The sequence below is a fragment of the Bombus affinis genome, chromosome 8 (assembly GCF_024516045.1).
Source record: "Bombus affinis isolate iyBomAffi1 chromosome 8, iyBomAffi1.2, whole genome shotgun sequence".
Classification (NCBI taxonomy): Eukaryota; Metazoa; Arthropoda; class Insecta; order Hymenoptera; family Apidae; genus Bombus; species Bombus affinis.
Genome location: NC_066351.1, coordinates 5,845,529 through 5,871,894, shown reverse-complemented (window position 1 = coordinate 5,871,894; position 26,366 = coordinate 5,845,529). Strand labels below are relative to the sequence as shown.

General features: G+C 36.4%; 1 long non-coding RNA gene across 1 annotated transcript; it reads left to right on the top strand.

Annotated features, from left to right (window-relative positions):
• Positions 1–14,363: 14,363 nt before the first annotated feature.
• Positions 14,364–18,031, top strand: LOC126919641 (uncharacterized). Its single transcript, XR_007711745.1, has 2 exons — positions 14,364–16,434; positions 17,566–18,031. It is a non-coding gene; the product is annotated as an uncharacterized LOC126919641 (long non-coding RNA).
• Positions 18,032–26,366: the final 8,335 nt, after the last annotated feature.

The window sequence follows — 26,366 nt, the reverse complement described above, 5'->3', positions numbered from 1 at the left end:
CGCACACGAGCTCCCTGACAAGCTAGTCTGACGTGGCGAACTCGCATTTCCTGTCCCCGTTCCGGTGGCTAGAGGAATTAAACGGTATGACGGACAACAAATTCGAGCGGCTATTTCGACCCAGAGGAAGAAGAGAAGCGGAACATACGAGATGGAGGAGAGATCTCGACGGGTAAAACAAGATTAAGTGACGGCCGAACGTGGACAATACGACGTGTGTCGCGAGCAGTGGCTGTCGCGTTGTCACGCATGTCGCGTCACACGGTTGAACTGTATAAATCGATCGCGCGAAAAATAAGTCCGACGAGATTTCCTCCGCGCTGTCGCTGCACCGGAATTCATCTATAACTCGCGCATGACAGTCCACCGTGTATTTTACATTTCGAGGGTGATGCATCGTCGATATGGGAAAACGATTACTCATTTTCTATCGGTGCTCTTCCTTTTCGAACAGGCCAAATAGAACCGGTGGGCGCTTGACATTCTGCGGTATTTTTTGGTATTTGCTATGCTTCATGGAACTGTTAAAATATTTGCGCATCAGTGTGGGTGCTTGAAAAAGTACTTCAAATTGTAATTTCATAGCTCTTTAGCCAATTGTAGTCCATGCATGACACAAGCAGGTTTCTTTTACAAAGGATCAAATAAAGTGATCATTAATCTTTCTTATATGCATCATATAATTTTGAGCTATGATTTATCATTTGATAATATAATAACGACAAGTGAATTAAAACCAAGTCGATCAGTGAACACGTACGCAATGGCGATCAACCACAGTCGAATACCGCAGAGCAAAGGTTAAAATGAAATTATTCATTTCAGGGAATAATTCAACGGAGAATGTGAGGATTCTTTGCGTGCTAAATCTCGTTCATAATCAGTTAACGGTAAACACCTACGCGCAATTAATGTGAACGATTTAGATCGAGAACTTACGATGATACTTCAAATGTCGGTGTCTGACGGATTACGTAAGTCAGGTCACGGACGGCCGCGTTGTTGCAAGCGTAGAAGGCGAATGTAAATTTTACCCTTTGGGATTCGAGTCGACCTTAGTCGATCCAACTGGTAACAAGTTGCGAAAACTCACGTTACTGTCAGACAATGTTTCCTTCGTACGACCCATCGTACCGTACTCCATAGTTCCGTGCTTCAGCGAATAAATATATCGTTGCACCTCGCTCGTTTCCAATCGCCAGGTTGTTACAAACACGCTGGAAAAAGGGAATTCCACGTTAGATCGTTGCATGATGAGATTCGTGAAAGATACTCACAGTTGTAGAAACCTGCAACACGAAGAGAACATGTTGCGTTATTTTTAAGACAAGTGAGACGAGTAAAGTTGTTGGTATCGATTTATAACGGACTTCGTATCTCTATTTCGTTTAATGATATATACAACAACTTCGTCCACCTGAAATATCTTCGTTATTTCAAAGAACAAGCGAAAATGTTTCGAATAAAAATTGTAAGATTTAGAGAAATAAATAATACGATAATAGCGGTTTCTTGACAAGTGGTTACGTAGAGAAAATACGAAGATTACTTTTTTTTAAAGTGGAATCATATGTTCTTTGATACGTTAATCGGTCCAATCTCAGTATTCTCTGTAAAAAAGTGTTAACATATTTATGTTGAAAAACTATCAGTTTAACACATATTTTAACTTTAATTTGTTATATTTAACATATAAAGAGCACGGTCAACATAAACACAAGAGCACCGCTTTGCGTTTTTCCCTGTCCTTCTTACACATATTATGTATTCTTTTAAATCCTGTAACTTTTATTCGAAACATTTTCGCGAATTGTTTGCAATAACGAAGATATTTCAGGTGGACTAAATTAGTGGGACGTCCAATATTTGTTTATTAACGTTTTCTATTATAAATGAAAATATGCAGAAGCTATTAAAATTCTCCAGTAGATTGTGGTAATGAAATAAAAATTCTGACGTTTGTAATGGAGCATTAAGTAAGATATTTAAAAAATTAAGAAGATGACGAAGGAATATATGTAACCTGATTCTAATCTAAATGAAATAAAATTGTCCTTAATAGAAATTCAAATTTAATAAAAAATCTTCCTGAAAAGTTGATTGTAACCTAAACGAAAGAAGATATTACGAGTATCTGTAATGAAAGTTCCTCTTAAAAAATTTTAGCACAAATTACAAAAAGGAAAAGTTTGATTGTATACAAGCAATGCACAGTGAAGCAGTATAATGTAGTTTTCAATTAATCGAACTGACAAACACAAAAGAATGTTTCGCCAAGAGGCAAAAAAAGATGTACGAAGCTAATGAAATGTCTTAATAAAAGCTATGAATGCGCGAGCCATTATTTAACCGGTATACCAACAGATCCCCTCCCATTTTTAATTGATCAAACCAATTAAAGACCCCGACCAGTGATCAATGATCCATGAAGCGCGCATAGATATCCTGAAATAAATGATTAACCGTAAGACGTGTATCAATATGAGTACAGAACTCTGATGAAGCTAGCTGCAACGTTGCTGAAATGTCAGTGGAATGATGTACTGTCGGGGATAAGTTGGAAACCTATCGAGGTATGAAGTGTCAATTCGAAACTCGAATAACCTTGGTGCAAGTAATTTCAAACTTATATACCCGATGTTTCAAATAACGCGAGCTTGCGTAAAAATCCTTAGGGAACTCTATTCTTTTCAGGACACCATGTGTTCTTTGAAACAAAGAACTTTCATCTGATGCATATACAGAGTGTCCCAGGAGGAAACAAAATAATATAACCAATATGTTTGGTAGATCATTCTGAATCAAACAAGTCATATACGCTATGGATCTTGAGATCCATTCGTTTATTTATTTAACAAGAAAAATTCTGTATGTATGTAATCGGAACAGAACAATATTTTATCCTTTAAAGGAAGTGTTCAAAGTGATGATCCTCTACTGATATATTTATTCAAAGTTTGAATGGTCGTTGTCACTGTCTTCTACAAATTTTACTTCTGACGCCCTCATTTCTATTGCGTATTGTAAATTCTGTTAATCCTTTGTGTCCGCCTTTAAAAACATTCTAACTTCGAGCTTACGCCTTATGTAGTAAGCACTTAAGTAAAGTAAACAACAATTATTTCGAAAACGTATGAGCCAGAAACCATAGCATATATAAGCTTTATGATTCAGAATGATCTACGAAACATACAGGTAAAGTTATTCGATTTCCTCCTAGGACACTTCACACGTAAAATATCATTTTCGTGCAATATGCGGATAATAGGTGTAAAATAAACTTGAAATCAAAAATAGAAAAACTCGTGTAATATTCGAATATGCACCGACGTGTCCGATTTACAAATAGAATTCTTTGCTTTCTAGACCTCCTCGACCGACACTGTTCCTCTTTAGAAACTGATCGCAGGCGTAATTCCTTCGATAAGAAAGTTTCGAGCGAGTCAGCAAGACGTAGGCAAGCAGAATGATTCGTTTAGCCGATCGGTAAGCTTCGGATTCGTCACGGCCGGGCCGCGCGCGCATCATTTCCGTAATGTAATTCTCAATAAACAAAATTTCTCCACGGAAAACTTGGCGAATGGCCATTCATTACGCCCGAGCGACACGAACCTCGCGCGATGTTCGAATTGCTAGCAGACACGAAAGCACACGCCGGGACGAGGATCTCGATTGCCTCGAACGCCTCGAACGAAATTGAAGCTTATCGCGGTTCACGTTGCAATCTCGTTTTAACCCTCGACGATCGCGGAAGCGTGACGAAAATTTAGCCGTATCGCATGCAAGTAGAGTAGGAAGCGAACTATCAGCCAGTAGTGTTCAAGAATTCCTTGGATTGTTCCGGAATATGATATGATACCGAGTGTAGATAGAAAAAGGCATGAAAATTGTTTTTTAAATAGACCGACTCATAAGAATTGTTGAATATTTATCATAGAAAACTTTTATTTCCATATTGTATGTATTACATAAATCATTTTAAAATTTCATTAGATTCAATGAGACACAACTATGAAACCAATCGTACATATTATTTGCTCTTTCATATTAACGCTATGTATAGAGAAACCTTCCGCTACAGTTTCTCCAAGCCTCATCGTCTTCATTCTTACGATCACCTCAAGGTACAACCCACTTAACACAACTGTACACGAGTTCCGCATCACAAACCAAGATACAAGTTATGTTATGAAGAAAATTACAGAGCAACCAATACAACTATCTCTTGCAAAAACGTCAAACATAATTCTACACGAAAATCACAGAGTTACTACATATAAAATGTAGTTTTTTTGAAGGTTGGACTTGACGAGCTAATACTATCTATTAAATTTTAATCCATAATTAATTACCAATTACATTAAAGAAGGAGCTATGAATCACTATCAAATTATTAAATCAATTTAACATATTCAATGTTAGAAAGATTTATAATAAATATATCATCCATATTGAATAATCAGAATATTCTTGTTTCTTAATGATGGGCTTAAATTTGGAAAAAGTGCAATAGAAATGGCTAGAAATATAAATCTAGCATTTGGGAAAAGTAAAAGACATTGTTTATTTTGCGTAAACAATTTTTTAATACATAAATTATTTTAAATAAACTATTCTGCAACTTAAAATACTAATTTCCATAAATCCATGATAAGTAATCCATGATATAATTCTGATACAATAAATGATCTATGATAAACGAAACCATTATTCATTAGAAAAATGTATCAAATCACACAAATATGACAATTATTCTTATTAAACATAAAAAGAAGTTACATTTCATATGCACGAACCGTGTAAATCCTCCCCTGATACTCCCAAAATACCCCAACATTTCATTGAAGAAACCAACCAGTCAACGCGTTCGCCTACATCAAACTCATTTAAGCCTAAACCATTCTTTACATATGTATAATATCGTATATACATACCAAGAAAATTGAATACGTGAGAATAGGCAGAAATGGTACCACTGTTCGAAGTGAGCTGAACGTTTTCTCAGAAGGTACACCGACAGTAGATTATCCCTGTCCGCGGCAGCCAGGGGACGGTAGTCGTGGACCAAGACCAGGCAAGATAAGGCAGCCGTAATTGACCATAACTCAAGGAAATGAAGCGGCGAACGGTACCGAGCATCTATATTCCGTCGTTGCTCGAACGTTAGGCGAGTTAACCTTCGGCCTGGATGCGCATGGACGTCGCTGCAGAATGTTCTCTCCGCTTCGCGATATCTTCTCAGCCGCGCGTCCGGCTGGCTTTTTCGAGAAGCAAAGAGTACGACGAACGATCACGATTCCCCTTCAAGCGGATCCATGGCTCGAAACAATGCCACGGAATCGTGCACCAGCCCGAGTTTCGTCCGGACGGAATTATACGGCGTTCCACCTCTTTTTCGTCGAATGGTTACTTATGGTGAAAGTGAGATCGCCGTGGTAATATTTCGACGTCGAGACGAATGAAAGATGGTCGCCAGTTAATTATGTCCGGATAATTGGAGGAAGAAGGAAGGTTTATTGTGACAGGTCGATAGGTAGATACCGGATGGATAGGTTTTCTTGTTGGGAAAGTATAGGTGTCGGCTAAGGGGAAAGAGTTACTTAGAAACAAGGTTGATTCTCGCGGCAGCCACTGGTCGTTTGTTGTAGAAGCATACAATCCACTCGATTTGTTAGTGTACGGTCTTAACTTCGAACACATGAGTACGTGTAACATATGTGTATATCGTAGAATTAAGAAACTTGTGTTCTTAATGAGAATTTGTATATGTAATATATAAAAATACTATGACACTTTAAAAACATTGTTTATTAGTAGAATATGTTATATAATTATTTTTTCTCATTAAATAGACATTAGTTTTGGAAAGTAAAAAATCAGCAGAATTATTATATATGTTGGAATATATTGTTCTTACCAAACTGATTTCAAAATTTGTAAGAATCTCTCAAAACATCTGGGTATATCGTATATGAACTGTTGCATATCATAAAATTGTGTATATATCATATTGTGATAATCATAACATGTGTATTCTAGTACTTAAATGTGCACGAGAGACATAAAGTGGTATGAGTGAATAAACCGATATTTGCAAAGGACAGATTTTTATTAGAGTCAGTTTTTAGTGGAAAAGATACTTTTTTAAGCAATCATATTTTAGCACTCAGGTTTCATAATGTTTTCCTGCAATCTGTGGACCGTAAGAGATAAAGTTGTTGACCAAGCTTTTGGATCGATTCTTCCCTTCTTTGACTGCCCAGGGAGTTTGTCAACAAAAGATACATAAATAGTACATTCCTATCGATAAGCACTTCGAAGTCTGCAATCTATAAGATAACGCGCGAAAAGAAGAATAACGCTCTTATCTAAAACGCCCTGTTTCAAAGATTTCCTGTTTGACAAATACGTGTAGGAATATCTTTCGCGAGAGATATGGCGATCCTGAAATAAATCCAAGTCGGGTTTCGAAAACACTATCTGCGTGCAAGCAGAAACCATTTTTAACCCTTCATGAATATGATCATGATCGTCAGATCAAAGAATAATAACAAATATCATAATACTTATATCAACCTTATAACGATAATAGCTTTAGAAGAGGATTTAAATGTGTTGATACAACTATCAACCTGATAAAAATCACATTATTAAAAGATTTATTTTCTTCATTAGCATGAGCTTGATATATAAATATTTTATCCTAGTTACTAACATGTTACATGCAAAAACAGCCTAAACGCAACTACGGCACGATGTGTGTTATATGCATATATCAAACGGCGACACGCGAAGAAATCCGGCCATGTGTTACATACATACGTCGCTCGTTGTTGAAGGGATAAAATTACTACTGGATTTAATTACACATGTTACTACTAACAGAAGAATGCAACGAGAATAAGAGTATAATTAACCTCGCTTCCCATTTCAAGAGATCTACGTTCCCATTGAAACTCGACAAACTCGTACTTCCAATAAGATAACCCTTTAAACTTCACAAAACACACCTGTAAATTTCGCACGACAGAGAATCAGGCTTCTTCGCGAGTACAGGTATTCGAATCGTGTTGGTATACTTTACGTTGGCCGCATTAAAAGGAGAAGTTTGTGCAGACCGGAGCCGCATAATGACCCAGTCCCGCGCAGCAATAAAGTCACACGTTCGAGCGTGAAATCTGGCGAAATTAATGCTGCGATAAATTACACGGTGCTTCGAGCTTACACTCGAACCGGCACGGCTCGTCTGTTTATTTTTGCGCGGCCAAAATCGAGCGATGACGGCAGAGTTCCTTTCGATTAAGGCCGCGATTACATTCGCATTTCTTTTTTCTGTAATTGTGAAAAGTTTCTTGCATCAGTAATAAGTACATCTCCGTACAAAAGTTTTAGCATAATTTTAACTCTTTGCACTCGAGGATTTTTTCGGTCGAGCGTAGCAGCTACTCCGGATGATTTGGCGTATATGTGACGCGCGTCTTATAGCTAGCGTAAAATGATTTTATATACAAATTAACTTACAAAGACATTACATTCTAATAATTTATCTATATTTACATCTTTGAAAATATGATTTTGTGATATTAATTTCTGTATTCTTTTTTTATATGATAATTTATAAAGCATTCACCAAGATGCATTCTTGAATATAATTGATCTCATTTTTCAACAGTTCAAAATCAAATTCATCTTCATTTGAGCTAATTTCACTTCCGAAAACCATTTTTTAGAGTTTCTAAACTATAATACTTGATACTATGAACGTCGAATCCGAACTAAAAGCATTATTACAATGTATCATCTATACAACATCATTACAATTACGAATAATTATCGTCATATTTAATAATAAATGACTTCAGATTCGTCAAAAACGGACGTCAACTTCACACATCCGTATGATTTTGATCGCCTTGCACGATAATTTACTAATTAATGATATCAGCAAATTGACAAGTCACAAATTGTAGATTATAGATTTCTCTCGTATAATTTTATTTTTAGGAGGTCCTAGAGACACCCAAAAAGCGTATGAACTATGAATAAGAGAAAAATCAGAAAAGGAAGGAAAACAAGACGTACGAAGACGAAACGGAATTGACAGGAAGTTAATCGCGTTTGCATGCCGATTTCATGGAAAACTGGTTTGATAGTGCTGAATTAAATCGGCGATGATTAATATCTCGGCATTGGTCACCACCGCCTGCTATCTGCGACAACCGGATGTAATGCACACCCTGGAATCGCATAATAAATGTAGATATTTCCGATTACAAATTGAAACATCCGCCGACAGGTAGCCCGAACTCGGCCCTGGCAGACGATGTTCCCTCGGCCGAGGTGAGATTGATTTATCGAATAAACTGATCGAGGTAAAAGTAAACCGGTTTGGCAGACGAGACGCGACGATAATGTCGTCTGGAAAAAGTTCAGATTTGAAAGTGTGACATTGTCTCAGAGTTTGGTAGAAGTGTGCACAAACCTTAAAATAGAGCGTTGTATTGCGTATGTTAGCCCTGTTGGTGAACCTGTACGAACCTTTTAGAAGTAAAACCGAGCAACTTCTTATATCATAAACTTTTCAGTTTCATTGTCCAGATACACGATTATTTAATTCCTGAAAAATAAATAATTTATTTCCATATATTTTGTCCCGTGCAACATTTTTAATGTCGCATATATACGTAAACTAAAAAGGATAATATCTGTTGTATGTGCGATGCAGATACGCAATTATGCAGATACGGATTTAGAATCAAAGAAGAAAATACGAATTGTTGAATTACCAAATTATGTAATCAATTGAAGCCATACCCCGTTACCTATTAGATCGAATAACAAATATAAAATTTGCTATTAATTATTTCTCACAAAAATATCTATTTTCAGAAAGTATATCATTAAACCTACGATATTTTCTCCTTACCAATTATGTCACATTAAAGTTCTCTTTCCTTTAACCATCAAGCTATCGATATCAAGAAATAAAAAAAGAATGCACGTATTACGTTTTCCTGTGATATAGTCTTCGGCTGTGCCGACGTTATAAAATCAATTGTGCGTGATATCGATCGATTCCTCCCGATACATTCCATAACAGAACCATATGGTTGGAAAACCTTACAACCCTTAACAAACATGTAAGTATACAGGGTGCCCCAGTAATCATAGCAGAATTGGTGAGGTAGTGGTAATGACAAGAAGCAGATAATGAAATAGCAAGAACAGTAGTTTTAGTACACGTGTACAGAGCCGGTTTTTAAAATCAGTTTCGTCGAAATCGAAGTATCACGCGCAAAAACATTATTTCACCGAATCACTCATCGCTACGTTGTACCACCAGTTGTTACCGGACACGCTGTACATACATCTCTAACCATTTGCCTCTATCGCCAACCAATGACGATTACAAAAAACGTAATTACAAGCGCCGTTCCTTTCGTGGAAAGGACGTATCACAGCCGCATCACAGCAACAGGCCACCGTCTTAGAAATCAATTTAACATTTTTCCAGCGGGCGATCTCTGTTGCCGGCCGACAGCCGCGCGCGGACGACTTGATAATCCGAGCGAGATAAGATCGACTGTCGGGGCCTCGCGGTGATTGCGTGGCGAGCGAATCGTTCGAACAGAAAGGTGAACGTTTCCCACGACCCTGCGAATCCTGCGCGCCGGATTCTGCGGCTGCACACACCATGGGTAATAAGACGCACACGCGAAACCGTGTGCATCGCCTCTTTGGTTCGATTCAGCTAGAAACGATAGTCGGAAATATCGATGACTAAGCTAAGCTCCAGCCTCCAGTCGAGACCACGTAAATTCGCTTTCCGTGCATCAAAAACGCAGTCGCATTTTGCAATTAGCGTGGAATGCGAGAAGGAGAAAACGAGGGTGAAGCAAGGGGAGAAGGGACAACACGGGGAGAAACGATCGACGTCGTAAAATCGCGGAACGAGAACCGAAGATGCAGATGCGCTGGCATCGAGAGAAGATGCTCGGCTTCTTCGAAACTCCTACGCGCTGGACGATTCCCAATTTGGTCTTCGTGTGCTCTCCCGCTATCCCGTTAATCGCGCTCGCTATCGAACCCACTCGCCCATTACTGAGCATGTGGATGTTGCAGTATGTTGGAAGTTAATTGCTGGCGCGATGTACAGGTTGCTTCGGACTCGCGTTGGTGAATACATAGTTGCTCGTTTGGAGAAGGGTAGGTTTGAGAAGTGTTCTATTGCACTCTTCTTTGGTTCGCTAAATTTGATTAATTATACGGTTTTAATGCAATCGTAACAAGTTTTAGAACGTGAAATTGTATAGAATGGAATAGATATGACGGACGAAGAACATAGCAAGTCACAAGTTCCCTGACTTTTATAGAGGAACAATTTTGAAATTCATTAAATTGTCAAAACAATTCTACAGCAAAATTATCTCTCCTTTTGATTTTGCAATTAAATACTTGATATTAAGTTGTCCCAAAAGTTTCTTTCGTTTTCTAAGAAAATAACAGATGCACAATTTTGTTCTATTTGTTTTGATAGAACAAATTGGATCGTACATAATTCAATAAAATAATATAAAACAAAAGATGTTGTAGATCTATTATTTCCTTATAAATAAATTAATATGAATTAAATTAAAATAGCATAGTAACTACACTAATATTGTCCATTTCTTATAAGACGTCTTGCGAAAAAATTTATTATCTATTTCCAAAGGGCTCATATCTTCGAATCCATCAGACGATTCCCTTATGGTACAATCAAACAAATATTTTAATAGCTGTAACATACATTCAAATATTAGAAAAAGCGATGAAAAATATTAGAAAAAGTATGAAAACATACTTTTAACTCTAGACCTAAATAAAACGTAGGAACTGTGCATTGAATTTCAAATCTTACACTCCTGCAAAATTCGAAGAATATATCTTACCACGTTTCCTCCTTTAATCTTCATTTATAAATCGTATCCACACCATCCTGACGTTCCTTTACAACCATGTATTGAAGGTTACAAGGCGATTAATGAAAAACGATCGTACGTAAAGCAATACCGCTGCGATCGGTCCCTGGCTTCGCCGAACCTTCGCCGAATGGAAAGATTGGAAATATTACGTACATCATAACATGGTATGCAATTTATCAGGCGGTCTCGATTCATGTTAATTCGCACGATAAATATCAGGCCATTAATTTAGCGGGTGTCGTTCATTTTTCAATTACGGATAACTTTCGCAGCTTGACCGATTCGATCGGCGAGAACGAAACGCGGCTCGTTTTATGACGACGTCGACGCTCGTCCGCGTTCCTGCACACGCCCGGTGCGGCCCGCAAATTTCCGTGGATAGCGAGCCTGTCGTAATAATATACAATTAACCGAAATTAGGTACCGCGTTACAATAAGCTTGCCTTTTCATCTACAGCCGCCGCTACCGCGCCGCTAGAAAAGAATCAAAGTGGCCCCTCCCTCTGCTGTCTTCTCGGACCTATCGTTTTCGTCGAAACGCGAATTCGTTCGTAGACCCGAAAGAAACTCGTAAATTCTATGGCTATACAAATGGTTCGTAAAAGTCTTCGAACACTTGCAGAAACCGTTTAGGAGTATATTGTGCAATTTATAATTTCATTAGCACAAGTAACTAGATACGATTACCGTAATTATGTTGATAAAATTTGAAACGAATCTGAAATTCTGTAGAATGTTATAGAATATTTAATTAATATTTTCAATGGGATCATTTTTAACACTGACTGTATGTCAAAATGGCTATTTATACTTTATGTAAATTTTTTAAATATATGTTTGTAATAAATATTTTGTATCTTCCATATTCATTTTCAGATTAGTTTGAAATTGTACCAATATAATCATGACAATTATGTATCATTATAACACTAATCAAATTCCGAAATGATTTATATAAAAGTTATCTATGGTAAGCATTTAAATAATCTTGTGAGCAATTGTACATTTAACGTGCGAAAGACGCGTTTCCACGATTGTATTGCTCGTAGTCGAACGACGAACTATTTAAAATTTATTCGAAGAGGAATGGAGGAAAAGGAAGCTGCGGCTTTGAGCGCGAATTCATGGAAGGAAATAATAAATTGAGAGCGTGGGGTGGACGCAATTATCAAGAATACCGGGCGGTCGTTATGTTCCCCACCTGTCGCAAGAAGTTTTCGTACTATGTAACCGGATTATTCGACGCACGTTTCGTTTCGCGTGAAATCTCAGACGGAAGCACGGAATTAACTGAGTCTGCTCAGATATATAACTTCTCGATATGCAGACTTCCGTATAATTACTTTTGTGCATTAAGAATTTATTGAACCATAGTTGGGAGACCGCGAATATAGAATCTGTTATGTTGCACCTTTCATGCCAGAAAATTATTATAGATAAATGACAAATAACTATTATTTATTTAAAATTATTAGAATAATAATCATTGAGAAATATGGTGCACGCCACTACAGTATTCTAGGATTCTTCCAAATTTTCCCATTTCTATCGTGGACTATCATCCTCCCCGAACTTTATCGATGCTTCAAGTTCCTTAACTCTTATTTATTGTTCCCATTTCAACTAAGTTTCTACGTTACATTACGTTCAATTCGTTCATTCGAAAAATCAAGCGAACAAGCGTCTCCGAAAGAAGGTTCGCCTTTTTCCTAGGATTTCGAGGGGAAGAAACGAGCACCATCGAGACAACGGCCACGTCAGATAGATGCACGCAAGCCGTCAGCAACGTTGAACGGCGTAATGAGATTCGCAAATGACGATACCGCTCGATGTGTTCGAAAGCGTGTCGATTTGGCACTGTCGAATAAATTAACGAAAGATCAAGATGCAAATAGAGGTGATTTTAAGCAGCAACACGCGAGCAACGAGGCAGCAATTTTCTGGGAGAGTTTCAGAATGTCTCAGACAGTGTCATCTTGTCGGATTACACTTCTCTTTCGCATTTCTCTTTAGCTGGTTCCACCCGCCTTGATAGCCCCCGTTAACGACAACTTCAGGGAAGATTGTAAAGATATATGGAAGGCGGACGAAGTACAGTGAATCGCGAAAGTATTTAAACGCTCATCATGAACAATTTTTGTGAATACATTATGTTCTGATATTTTATTAATACTGCTATCACAATTATAATAGTGGATTTTTAAACCAATTTAAAAATGTATATATGTATGTAGACGTTGCAAGTTATATACTGCAAACGTACGCTTGTATAATAAAAAATTAGTTTTTAGTATAAAAAGTGGTCTTATATATAGAATCAGTAATCATATATCATCATAGATCATTTATCATTATCGAAGTAATTTCTACGTGATTTTATGTATCTTTTCATTCAACTAGTCTTATTATTTTAAATCCATAAGAATTATTTATTTCTAGACAATTCTTATAGTTTCTTCATGTGCAATTTCTCTCTTTTAAGTAATTGCAGAATATTAAAAACTTGTCTAGTAATAGTGTATTTTAATATGGAATGTTAAAAGATGTCTTCAACAACTTTTTATATCGTTTTTTTTTTCAAACTTAAATACATATAAAAAATCATCGAATTATATAAAAGTACATGAAGCAAAATATAACTTATACATTGTTCTTCAATATCGTATGGCAATGAACATTAATAAATTACTGCATTTTTCTTAAATTCCTTAGAAACCTAATATATTCGTAAAAAATTTATACAAACATTGAAATACTTTCGTGAGTCGCTACAGGAAAGAAAAGATCAGAGTGTCCTTGCCTCTTCTTGGCTTTCTGTCTCATCGTCGAGAGAATGAATCCTTCTTCGAGGACAACGACGAAGACGACGAAGTCGACGATGGCGACGACGAAGACGACGAAAGGAAGAAGAGCGGCAAGAAGCTCGAAGCGTGTCGTCGGCCGATTCCACGCGATAACGTCGTTCCGGTTCTCGAAACCAGCGTGCTGGTTCGCGCGTGAAAGAACACGTTTGCAAGACGGCAATAAAATATTAGGTCCCGGCCCGCTGGTATACACGCCGTGCCGACAATCTTTCCTAGAAAATTAAATGCGATGTTTTGCTCGATCAGGCTTCCCGCCGCGTTTTCTCACGAGTCACTCTGTCGCGCGAGCTTTAAATAGGCCGTGAATGGCAGTCTGCACACGATGCTCCGAAACAATGGCAAAGAAGGATGGGCGAGTTAAGTATAAACAGTACTAAAGGTGTGTCTTGTACGATCTGCTCGATACGACTTGGCCCTGAAACTCGTAAGTCATCGTGGTCACTGAAGTTGATTAAATGATAAATGAAGGGTGATGACGAAGGAGATAGATATTAATTTTAAGGGAATTATTGTGATCTATCATTCTATGATTTTATTTTGATTGAACTATGTTATAATTTATACAAAAGTAAGGAGGATTGAAGTCATCACTTTATTATTTTCGAAATTCTTTGAAAAATACTGATAGTCAATGTTGTCAGTTTTTACTAATTTTTGTGGAAAACTATAGAAAAAGAATTTTTATCTATGAAATTATTATACATATGAATCTCGTTTCTCTCGATTGTAATTCTAAAATATCGCTCTCTTTAATCAGTTTGTTATTTCATTCGCAAAGACATTTTTATAATAAAAAGATACCAAGAGTACTTTTATTTTATGTATTTGTTCTATATTATTTTAGTAACATTTTTTCACATATGAAACTTCTTAACATGTCATCTTCTCATCAAAATCAGAAATAGCTAGCAAAATAAAATTCCTGTATTCTATTATTGATTGAAGCGAGAGACGTAAGAAAGTTTTGAGTTTTTATAAGAAATAGTACTATCTTTGCTGATCATCGTACTTAGAATAAATTGTGGATACTTGGTCAAAAATGTGACGGAGAGTATCTCATTCAAGAATAGCTTCAAGATCAGAAGTTCAACTTCCTGAAGTAAATTGATTTCACCGTAAAAGTCCATAATGAATATCTTAAAGACAAGATTACAAGGACGTCAAAGTACGCTTTACTTTTTCTACCATTTCGAATGGCACTTCTCTGGATTCATGGCACGCTCAGCTTAAAATAGGACACGATTTTGTCGAAGATGGCACACTTCCTGCCTCGCCTTTTTCTTTTACGAAGACGCTCGCTGTTTAAAGACTGTATTTGCGTTACGTAGCTTATTATCTCAGCTCAGAGGTTGACTAATGTAAATTAATGAAGGCGGAACTGAGCTGTAGTTGAATCTTAAAAGAGTAAGCTATCTTTTCGCTACTTTCTGGCTGATACGTTGAAAACTTGTGTTACGTTATCTGGAAAATTTGAATCTTCAAGTACCAACCTACTTTTAATTAAAAAAGGGAAAGATCCTATTTAAATAATACCTGTGTTTAACTTCGAAGAACTATAATTTATTTAATATATATTCTGCATGATGACTTGAGGTTCTGCATTTCAGTCTTTTTGTTTAATTTATTCTCATAATTGCTTACAATTTCATTTTATCCTACGTATGTATATATAAGTATATATAATGAATTCAGTTGAAGTAATTGATTAAAAATTCTTGACAAGAAAGATTTGATACAACTCTCCACAATCATTTATATAAAGTAGCCTTGAGAACTGATATTTATTATTCTACATCGAGGTCTACACTTTCATTCAAGGAAGTATACGGATCCTTGTCTCTCTTTGATAAGATTATTTACAAATTATGGATACATAACTACAATGATTTCATCCTGTATAATCATTATAAAATTATATCCTTTATAATCACTATTGGTTGAGTTGATTTTTAAAAATCAATATATAATAAAATCAATATAATAACAAAACTAGCACCTTTTCTTTCGACAAACATCGCGATTCATAAAACCTTTTCTCCAACTCATCTCTAATCAATTTTATCTTAAAATAATTCTGTACGAGAATCAATTTCTAAGAAGAAGGAAGAAGGACATTTTTTACTTCTTCTTGGAAATAAGTAAAAGTACAATAAAAGAATTCTAACGATTATCGTTCTGGAACAACTTATCGCTGCCATAACGTTGATCAACGTTGAACAATGCTAGGACAGATATAGCAGTCACCGTCATCTTCGCAGACCATTCATAGTCTTGAATGACCAATTTCAAGACGAGGTACATATTCAGACCGCGTGTGCTCGCCTCGAAGGGCTTGCGTTGTGTTTCATTGACGTTCGTTCTAGCCTTGTTAGCGGTTCAACAATGTAAATCAATCGGAAAATAAGGCAATTTACTCTGGCGCAAGGAATTAATAACCAATTAGATGCGGTCTTAAGGCCGCGAGCGGTGTTCAACGATTTCCAGAGAGTCGACCGACATGTTAAATTACGCTTTTTTCTGCTTGTATAAGCATTACTGGCGGCTACTAATTACGTGAAGTCTACACGGTGAAAAAGTGAAAGAGAAAGAGGAAGAAAGAGAAAAGCGTACGTGACTATATCACCTATCTATCTTGTACCTCTATGCTTGGACAATAGCTGTATCAGTCGCGTCGGTCTTTGTTGAAAATTGCCGAACCATTCAGTAACGACGATACACGCGCGATCAACTTTTCCAATTTTGCGTTTAATTGGATGGTAAACGCGTTCATGCAGCACATGTTCTGATTGTGTGTTAATTTCGCTATTTGCGACTCAAATGTTAACGTTGTACATTGGTTCAGCTCGCCTATATTCTATATGTAGGTAACAGGGGGTAATAATAAATTCTTTAGTCTTTTTCTTCTTATTAGACGATTGTTATTAATTATTTAACTGCTTAGGCCTTTTTTGCTCCTGCTTGCCTGCGTTAATTGATTGTCGGGTACGTTAATGACTCCACCACTCCATTGACTCTACTGCTTGAGTTCGTTTTGCTTCTAATGATCAACGTTATTTTAGTACCTTTTCAATTGCTTATTATATTGTTCTGAACTATGCATTCTGCAAGCACAGTTGTTGTATATGTGTGCATGAGACAAATTAGTTCTTTCAATTACAGTCTGAGTATGGACCATCAACATTCTATATCCTCAATGTACATTATCCTCAATCAAATGTAACTTTCTTTAGACGAAGGAATATCTAATGATTCCAAATTAATCAATCAAATTACTGAACCAAAGTTTCAATATAGAAACACCACTTCCTCTAAACACATATGATGTTCAAACAAATCCAATCTCATTCAAATCATCTAGAAACATGTAATTGCTCTAAGAAATGACCAAATTAATCGATCAAATTATTAAATGTAGTAAATCCAAAGTTTCAAACAGAAACACCGCTCGCCGAGCAATTAGAATTCCATTACGTCGTTTCATAAAGTACCAGCGATCTTTTCTTGAATCTACGTGCTTAACATAATCGTCATTTAATCATATACGTGTGGTGTACGTCCGTTTCGCGTCTTGCAACCTACAATTTCCACTAACAAACAGTTCACGGAATTCTCACACAAGAGATCGGTATCTCTCGTCCGCGTTTGAGCGGTGCACGGGTCAGTAAATCTCGCGGCGCGACGCTTCGCGCCTCCGCGGCCATCAGAAACAGCTGCTTATGTGCCGTTAAACGTCACAGGGATCGAGCAAAATCTTCGTTGATGCCGTTTACACGTGCCGGATCGCGTACCACTGCGTGCTCGGAAGTCATCGTGCACCGTGACTTCTTATCCGGGATCTCGGACGATGGTAACTGTTCATTTGTCGACGGACAGACCGCACGACAGGGAACGTGGCCGACAATCCATCGACCTAGTCGCAAGAACGGCGATAGTAACGACTTCCGGTACGTGAAAGGCAACTCTGTGGCGACTACTGTCTTACGGATATTTTTCGAAGCATTCCTCTTTGTGATGCGTATCGATCGTTTCGTGTGGAATGTATAGGTTCATGTGATTGGGTAAAGGAGACTCTGATGCGGATTTTGAGAGTGAATTTCAAACTTGCATACACTTATCGTAAGGCAAACCCTTTATACATACCATTGTTTGGATAAAAAGTCGTATGTAATGGTAAAATTAATAAATATATGTATATATAATAAATTTGAATTTTTTATCCTCTTGTATGAAATATTTTTGTCGAATACAGATAAACTTTACAATATACTGTTCCTTTTTTATAGCACACAAATCTTTTAAAATGTGTAGGATTGTCAAGTTTGAACAAGAAAATCTATCATAATTAAGCTGCAGAAATTTATCCGGTGATGAAAGGAAAAATTTTATTGTCCTTTCTGTACCTATTTATTTTGTCCGTTAGTATACTTCTTTGCCTTTTGGCATTATTCCAATTCCAAAACAAGTCGCGAAAAATTTATTAATGGATTAACAAAATTTAATTAACATAAAACAAAAACTGCTTCCCAAGAATCGTAATTCCATTGGACGATGTCGAACCTCGTTAGTCTTGATTTTATGCCATAATTTTATCCATCCTACTTAAGCCATCTTACTTTTTACTGACACGAGTAATTTGATTCTAGTTTCTTTGAAAGTTCCTTGTAAACATGTCTACGTCAATAGTCCAATTACTACTTCTCACTGAAGGATTTAACAATTTTTACAATATGACGCTTAAGAAACCTTATTAGTTTAACAGATGAAATTTACGTAGATTATCGCAAGAAAGAAATGCGTAAGAATTGATATTTCTGGTATTGTAGATACTGTTTTCCTTCCTTTTCACACGTTTAATCGAAAACATTAAAACGATGGATCAATTAAAGACAATGAAGCAGCAGAAATTCCAGGGAGATAAATGGTCCGTTAAGTTAATCCACTAAGGAACTCAACTCGTTAAGTTTGCACAGCCGAAGACTGGCGGCTCTTCCATTGCTTCGTTACGATCCGAAAGGTACATTGGAAAAAGGAAGCGGCTACCCCAGAACATTTCGATCTGAATGACACTGTTAACTTGGAAGGGAGAAATACTCTAAATTACTTAACGGTGACACATAATGGACATAAAATTTTAACTTCTCGAAGCATTTGACCGTTACGGTTATCGTGTTTTACAGATAATGAGTTTTACAATTCATGCCTCTCACACGTAGTACATTGCAATAAAATCCGTAGGCAAAATTCGAAGGTAAGATAATTTGTTTCTTTGAAATTTCCTTTTAGATTATATTAATATTGATTCACGCTATTATGAGCAATCACGCGATATATGATATGGCAATAAAGATATAATTCCGCTATAAATTTAAGATGCAACGCGTTTCCTTGCTCATTAAAACTACAGATAAATAATAATTCCTTTTCTGACTTATCTTCATTCCATCCCATATATTTATACTTACTTAGTTAGACCTTCTTGTACGATAATTTAATTAATTGATAATATTTAATTAATTGATAAGTTATAACTTTTGTGCATAAATAATCTTTACAGGTTAATGTATTTTATGTGAAATAGGACAATTAGTTGGTTTGTAATTCATAAGGTAGAATTTTATTTGTTTTATTATCAAACTGTTGGCTTGTAATTTAGAAAATGGCTTTTAAGATTTCATTGATAATATTATTCGAACAAGATACATGATAGAAATTTGCGGAAGTGAAGGTCCGGAGCGCCGACCCGATATGACCTGATAAAATTTAGAGCATCGAACTAACATGAACGGGAACATCGAATTTTGTTTGTGGGAGGTAATTTCGCAAACATCCTGCACAATAAAAATACTTTACGTACATCTCCAGCAAGAAGACCATGTATCAAAAGCAACTAGTTGTAGCCGCGAGTCATTGAGGCGAAACAAGAGATCCTCGAATATGATAAAGAAACGACAATGCGTCGCTATCGTTTCGTCATCGATCCCAGGTTCCCTTCGGGAGAAGAAAACCGTGGGCGTTGATTGAGTGCACGAGAGCTGATCGAGGCTAGTCGTTTTTCTTTCGCGATTCAGAATGCCAGCATCCCATAATGCAGACAAGAAATTTACTAGATCAGTGGCTAGTTGATACGATGACATCCACGGTAGTTCTACAGTTCCATGGTGTTCGCCCACTAACGATACAATCAACGTATCGCCGATCCATCTAGTTGTTATCATAATTAATGACCGTTCGCTTAATTAACTTCTATCGGACAATTAATGGCCTTCTTGAATTTTATTACTCGATAATCGTTCGTCCAGGAACGTTATGGTCAAGCTCATTTAAGATGTATGACCACGTCTACTAATACCTGTCCGTTTTCAGAACCAGTATTATTTTTTCTTTGTTTAAATACGTTTACTGCCGTATAAACTTTGCAATATCATAACAAAATAAAATAAAAGAATAACATAAAAATTAACAAAGAACTAGCAACCCAGGAATTTGTAGTCTCTACATACGTGACAAAAATGGTAAAAGGGTCGCAGCATGAATTTCAGAAAATTCTAACTAAACATTTGTACTGCGGATTTTTGTGACATCCATATTTTTGAGAACATCGTTAAAGAAGTAAAACCTCGGTAGAAAATTAGTTTATGGACATTTTATATACTTTTTCATATTATGTGCATTTTTTGCAATTTTGCACTTCCAAATTTCCTATAAATGCATAAAAATTCGTAGTACAGACACCATATTGTCTGTAATACGCTTTGTATTTCAACGGAGAAGAACGTTAGTAAAATCAGAGGCAACATTACGCCGTAAGTCCTCCGGCCGTGTATATTTAAGATCGTTACACAATGACGAGACGTTCGTGGGATCGCCGAGCAAAATGATCGTAAATTATAGTCGAGCTCCAGGCGGGCAAAAGATTGCCGATTTCGGCCCGAACGGAAGCCTAATTGTGCGTGTAGCAAAAACATCCTAGTCGCTACTAATTGCTACCTGGTGAGCGTATCACGGGAGAAAAATGTAAATCACGAGTGGCCTCGTGCACGGTGGCAAATGTATGTATTATCTTCTGCATAACGGTTACACCTGCTTCTCTCTTTTTTTGGGGGACCCAATTCGGCAATCTTTTTTATCTTTCATCGATACGTTCGATAAGCACTTCATTCTCATTTGTATTTATAGAGCGGTTAGGTTATTAGCCTACTGTGGAAAGTACAAGCTATTTATAGATCGCGGATGTTTATATAAATTCATGTTTTTGGAGGTGAGTAAAGAGGTGAAAATAAAACAAAGATTTGTTTTACATATTAAAAGTAGTAGGCAATGTTCTGTTTTTAATATTTTATATATTTTATATTTGTAGTTTGTAGTTTGAACATCTTTATGCATTTTATATATATAAATCGATAGTTTATTCGTTAAAATGCTTAGTCAAGAAGAAAATTAGTAACGATAGATCTTGACAACAGTCTAAAATTACATTCGCAATGATGCTGTGTGTTCTGTATCTATTATGTTGTGTATATGTTATTTACGAATATCATTCTTGTTTCAACAAGCAAACAGACTTGATATATTTAAAAAACTTTCGCATATAATCGGAATGAAAAAATAGCGAGTCCTTTGTACATATTCTCTTCGAACTTAGGAAATTTTTTTAACGGTAACAAATTATTACAATGAAACGTTTCGTCGTCAATTTCAGCTTAAAAGCCTTTCACAAAAACGTACGATGGTAAAAAGCTAATTAACGTATTACCTGTCTGAAATAGTTTAAAACTAAATTAAAGTCATCAAAGCAAACGAATCGTCGTAATTCAGATTTCAAAAAACCGCGAATCAGTACCTTCTGTCCGTTTCAACAAAAACATCTAATTCGCTTCATAAATTCATCCAGTCGACTTTATTCTCGAACACCAGTCATATTGCTTGCAACAAAAAGACCTGTTCCGTCAGAACTTGTTCCATTTCTACAATGCAATCTCATTCTTCGCGTCTCTTCATCGAGACTCTAACGGTTCACCAATTTTACCAACATCGTAAAACTAGATTCCAATCGATTTCAAGTACGGTCGTTTTACAATAGTTACAGCCGCGGACAAGAGAGATAACCCGATAACAATCCACTGCGAACGGCTAAGTTGTACCGAAGACACTCTGCATAGAAATTACAAGCACGATCACCGTTGATCGACGTTGAGATCGAGGATCGGTATCGCGAGATCGCGTCGTGATCACGGTCAAAGGAAAAAATCTTGGTACCGTTCTATACGAGAGTCTCCTGGTGATTGACTCGAGAATTTACGTCGTAATAAGGACAAGTTGCTTTGTATGGACAGAAGCCTTTAGAGTTTTCATTTATTGTGGTTTTTGTAAGACTCAAAGGCTAGGAAGAGATTCCAATGATATTTATTAATAGAATCGTATGTATGAATTTTGATTTAACAAGTTAAATATAATAGACCTTTCAGCAAAGTTTAGGAACTCTTGGTTTTGATTGAGTATATATAAAGAATATAGATTTCCATTTGAACATTTAATTAACTTTTCTTGTTGTTTCTTTACAACTTTTGTTTAAAATTGTTAAGATATAGAGAGGATTCGGAAATACAAATAGTTTCTTTTTTTCACACACAACAGCTATATATATACACTCTGAAGACCTCGACAACCTTCTTGCATGCTTGTTGTCAATCGACTCCTCTAGATTCTTCTAACCGTTTTCTAACCGCCTTTTGTCTCAATTCTGGCCTGGACGCTCTCTGACACTTATACACATTTACATGTACAGTGTAAATGTATCATCTTCCTAACAAAAATATTTTTCCATACTTTGAGATATCTAACAATTTCTAGTTAAATCGAGAACATTGTACATTATCTGTAATATCACAATTGTGAAGATTAAAATAAATTTTATTTAAATAATTAATTTGAAATAATAGAAATTTAAATTCAAAGCGATAAAAATGACACCATAATGGTAAGAAAATTCATGTCAAATTGTTTCGCAGATATAAAGATGCATCGCGTGTTAGGTTTACGCTGGATTTCATGTATACACGTAGAAACAGAACAATAAATGGACGTTGTCGGCGATATATCGTGGCATTTATTGGTTTCTGAATTTTATTGTAGTGCGATTGCAAACGAATCGAATTCGATACGAGAGGAATGCTAAACGCTTGAGGCGAACAGATCGCATTCTTCGAAATGTTGCATTGGATGATTTCTTTTAACAACCCGGATTATTCGCTTAGCTTCGCTTTAATTTAGATTGTGGTCATTTATCAAGATAAGGAATTAAATGGAGTGTACATGCAGTATAAGGAATAAATAAACTACTAAAAGCAATTAATGTAACTAATTTCGATTGCTAATATTATATCATGCTGCTTTCGATAAGGGAATGAGTTCGTTTAAATTGAATCTGAAATAGTTTGAATTATGAAGATGAAACTATAAAAATTTCCAAAGATAAACATGATCTAATTAAAGGAGAATATTGAGCAATTTTCTTGCCTCTCTTTCCAATCGATATTTTTAATAACCATCGTTAAGAGTACGATATATTGGTACAAGATATTCAAAAGGTATCGGTAAAAGTATTATGAATTGACCGCATCCGTTAAACACAGCAAAAATATCTTAATGAATATATAGGATGTTAAAAAACTTGTAAGCATAAAATGTGCCGGTTAAAAGGATTCATCAGAGAAGATAAAAATGTTTTAATATATGTCCGGAACTAACCGGTTTAAGAGGAATTCAAGTTTTTGGCCTGCGAGGCAATCACCTGTTGTATGCTCCAACCTTAATCCTATTCACATTTTTCACCACCATTCACGACAAATACATCCAATTCTGTTTTTACGTTGAGGAAGCTGTCTAAAAAAAGATGTAGTGCGTATGAAAAGATAAAAAGAATAATGATAGGTTGTTTTCAAAGAAATTATGTAAAAGTCTCCAATTAGATCTTTATTTCATTTTTATTCATTTGTGTGCATTTCGTGTTTCATGAACTTATAAAAGCGATCATGTGCACACGTATATTATAGAACAAATTATCCTTCGTAAAGAAAATAATATGCCAGTAATTCAAGAATCCAAATGGGCAAAAAATAACGGCTATGCTAATTAGATTCTATTTGTTGCCTCTTCCTGAGAATAGATGTATTCGTTTATGTAAGAATGGAATAAAATTTGAGTTGGCGTTTTTAAATATTTGTGGGATCCATGAAGTACATAATAATTCAAAACTTTTCACCGATAGTACATATATATACATAACAACAATTGTTATTCTCCCTAAATATTCGTCCAGCTTTCCTATAAATCACAACGAGCAATCGATTGTTTATTTCTCCGTCAGCTAAATAGATTCGCAGTTCAGCTTCTTAGGTAGGAATGTCTGTCTACGAAATACAACCATCATGCGTACAGGCGAATAATGATCGTGTTCAGAGCAGCGCGGCCGGCTTGAATGCTGTCTTAAAGAACCTTTAATTATCGTCGAACAAAAATATCGTCGCACAGCAAAATAACACATAGTACCCACCAATTCATCTAACCGCGGCAATCTTCGAAAACATTTCACTTCCAGGTATTCCCGGTTCTCTTAATCACTCTCAGGCTACACGCCATCGAACCTGCTATATTTCTTCTTAGTTCTTTAACGCCGATGTTCCCAACATGACGAGACACGTGGTCAGAGGTCGGTGTACCGTCGGTATCTCGATACTTGGAAAGCTGACAGAATGTTGCCTATGTTCACGATAATAGACTTGTTTCCACGAGAGTTTGTACAAAAGACTGATGGAGTCTCCGTGTTTCCAAAGAGATGAACATACGCTGTAGGAACAGTGAAGGGGCCACAGGATTTCTGATGAGTTCAGCCTTGGATTCAAACACGAAAGCATGTTATTTGATCAAAAGGAAATTATGGAATACAGTAGACTTATTGAGAAGTGGGTTAATTTTCGATCATTTGAAGTTGCGCAAACTTTTTCTTGAAATAATGTTCCGTGATTTCCTGTTGTTAAGTATATGCTTGACTTTGTATGATTTGAATTGGTATTCTATGAACTGTACGTTTTTATTCATCTCCGTTTCTTCAGTATGTATTTTTCTAGGTTAAATAAAATACCTTTTACTATGATGGATATTTGCCTAATTTTCGTTTACAGAGTAAAGATTGTCTACTTGTCCGTTGGTACGTATATTTTAATATTCTTCTTGTGTTCTTCCTCTTTAAAGCTCGAAGATAGGATTCTAGTTCTCCAAATTTTTAAAAAATCAACAAGTCTTTGAATTTTTAATTTCTCGAGTTTTTATATCTTCCTTTAAGTTTTCTTGAAACTTCGTCAATAGGAAACAGTGATAAGCACAGTTAGAAAATTCCGGATGAAACGCAGGAAATGCTATACGTGCAATCCTGTCGCGTGTCTTCTTCCGCGACGGAGCCGATTTAACGATCGCGCTAATGATTGCCCATCTTTTCTGCGTGTACACGTGCTTTTTTATTTTGTCGTGAGCACAATACCAACTAATCAAGTTGCTCGTTCGGACGCGCAGCACATATGGAAAGCACGGAAAGTGTTTCTTTTTTACCAGTCACTCCGTTCCGTTCACCACACGACTATTCGTTACTCCTTCGTCAGTTCCTTGCATTGATTTCACAATGGCGAATAATTATGCGTGAACTCGCTTTGTCATCGACTCTTCTTGCCTTCATGACGATCCTGTCGGTTGGATGTTGCGGTAAAAATTATCGAAGATGTATCGACAGGAATAACGAAATTTCGAAACTACTAATTGACGAGCGTGTGTTGGATTCCTTTATCGTATTTATATAAAGAATGCAATAACTTTATGAAAACGAAAATTTCTAATGTTTGGATGATAAGAGAAAACTGAGTATGGAATAAAACTTTATACAAAAGTATTTGTTAAACTATATATAAAACTATAAGTTGTAGAGCGTAGGTGTATCGATAGATGAAAGAACCAATTTCTGTTCCTAATTTCTTCTTTCCTGTTTCCTGATTTCTTTCACATAGGCCTACACATATTTTAAATTGATCCAGAACTATGATTATTCCATAAACATTTTTAATATGAGAACCAACCATAAGCAGATAAATTCAAATCATTTCATTTCCCCGTCACGTGACTCATACTTTGCACAATGAGAAGCGGAATTCCCATACTATGAGAAAATGAAACAGCGCTACCGAGCGTACGCCAAAAACGAACGAAGCTAAACAGCATGGAACCAACGGCAAGAAATCGACGTCAACTGGACGCGTTTCAGTTTCCCGCGACATCGTTCTGACAGCCATGAAGAATCGTCGTCATCCACGGCCAGTCGGTCCGGCATTATAATGAAAATTTATAGCAGCGCGCACTGCGACGCTATTGTAACTAATACCAGCGCTGTGGCTTGTCCATCGCAAGAGAAAAACTTTCACACAACGAAAGGATAAGGATCTATGAAATACTCTGAGTAAATATCGTTGATCTCTGTGCTATAACGATAGTTATG